Source organism: Alligator sinensis, unplaced genomic scaffold (assembly GCF_000455745.1).
Source record: "Alligator sinensis unplaced genomic scaffold, ASM45574v1 scaffold94_1, whole genome shotgun sequence".
Taxonomy (NCBI): Eukaryota; Metazoa; Chordata; order Crocodylia; family Alligatoridae; genus Alligator; species Alligator sinensis.
Window position 1 is genome coordinate 420,526 of NW_005842073.1, and position 2,243 is coordinate 422,768.

Here is a 2,243-nt window from a genome sequence, read left to right on the forward strand (position 1 = left end):
CTCTCAAAACCCAACCTCAGCTTTTGAACATTCAAAATCTGTATCCTTCTTTTCCAATTCAGCCCCGCATAAAACTGGCAAGGGTAAATAATCCTGTAGATGAAGCAAGACAAATTTAAGAGCTCTGTATTTTGATCCAATCAAATATGGAAACCATACATTTTTTTCAAGCATTAAGAGCTCTTGAGACATATGATATTAACTACTTCAGTATTTGACTTAAGTTGTTTAATTGGTAACTTTTTCTAGTTCAAAAAACATGCAAAAACAGATTGCTTCTCCTCTGGGTGGCAGAGGAAGGAAGACCACCAATGCCTTGATGCAAAGTGTGCAATATACAAAGTGTGCAAATCTGCAAAAAATATACCCATGAAATAACAGATTGCCCAGGCTGCACTTGCACAATGCTTTTGTGCAGCAAGTGGAATGAAGGCCTGAGTATTTAATGAACACAGTGTATGGAAAAATCTCTCAACTACAAGCTCAGAGTAGATAAGAGACTATTGAGTTTATTACCTAGGATTATTGGAAGCTTCTATAATAAATGCTTTTTCTGATGTGCCAGCCCAGTGAATCTATGGTAAAGTTTTTTACATTCTCTAGTGCGCATCCACACATGCAAACACGTGCACTTGCAGCAGTTCAAATAGAAGCGGCGCAAATTTGAGCCGGGGCTTTTTGCCTCAGCGCAGGTGCTCAGACATGCACTTTGTTGTGGAGCAAATTGTGCCACTGGGGGCAAAATAAGCCTGCCTGGCTACTCCCAGACCTTCAGCCAGGGGGAGCTAGAGCCCAGGGCCAGCACCTGTGCTGTCCCCAGCAGTATAAAAAGCTGCCCTGTCCTGGCCCCATTAGTATAAAAAGCTGCCCTGGCAAGTAGCTTAGGGCTGCTAGCTCTCAGGAGCTTCTGAAGCCCAGCCAATTGGTACTTGGGGACATGACCCCTTGTGCCAGCTGGACTGCTGAAGCAGCCCTGAGAGTTCCCTGCACCTTCTATCCACTGCAGCAGTCTGGCAGTGGGGACTGCTGCCTGGCTGTGACCTGCTGTGCATCTGCCAGACCCAGATGGGGACTGCACAGTCAGTAGAGGCATTTGCCCCTCTGGGACAGCTGTCAGTGGGCTGTGGCTGGAGAGTTGCAATGTTGGCCTCTGTGAGGCACTACTGCCATGTGTGCCCCCTGCCCGGCCATCTGGATACCTATCGCCCGGATATTGTTCTGGGTATGGTGGCCTGCTTTGAACTGTCAAAGCATGTCCTCCCGGCCCCATTTGGCCAGGAGGTTAGCCACAGCCAGCTGGGTCCGAGGTGCCAGCTCTGAGCAGGCAGAGTCCTGCCACTGGCCTCCCTAGCAGGAATTCTGGTGTTCCCTATTGGAAAACTGAAAAATCCCTGATAAAAAAAAAAATCGCAAAATCACTCTCTAAATTACCCCCAAATCCATGTTCCTCCACAAGTAAAACAAAAGACCACTATAAAGAGAGAGAGAGAGAGAGTGAGACAGAGAAAGCAATCAGTTGGACAATTTTTTATTGATATATCTACAGTGTTAAAGCAAGTCTCTTATCATAATAAAGTGAACTCTATATACAGGTTTCATGAATTCGTGAATACACATTTTGCTGCCCTCCCACAGGGCGATGGCCCCCAGACAAGGGGTTGGTCCCCTACACAAGGGCTACAGCCTCCCAACACAGGGTTCAGTGCCTACACAAGGGGTTCAGCCCTGCAACAGAGGGTTCAGCCCGCACACAAGGGCTATGGCCCCCAACAGGGGGTTCGTACCCTACACAAAGGGTTTTGCCCCCCAAAGGGGGTTCAGCCCCCCAAAAAGGGTTCAGAACCCCAACAGGGGGTTCAGCACTCTCACAAGTGGTACGGCCCGCCAACAGGGGGTTCATCCCCCACACAAGGGGTACAGCCCCAAAACGGGGGCCAAATGGCCCTCACAGGAGCTACCACCCCCCCTGCAAGGCCCACATGCCCCACCTCAGCCCCACAATGGCTGCCTCATCTGGCCCCATCCCTCACCAGCTGCTGCAGCCCCCCAATGGCTGCCCCACCCAGCCTCACCCCCCCAACTTGCACCCCCAGGCACCCAAGGCTACCCCCACAACCCCAGGCACCATCACTTAAAAGCCCAGAAAAAGAACAGAAAAACAACTGGAAAAAAAAAAGCCTCTGCTTACCTGAGAAGGAGGGGTGGGGGGGCACCAGGGCCTCCTGGCAGAGCCCCCCAGGCAG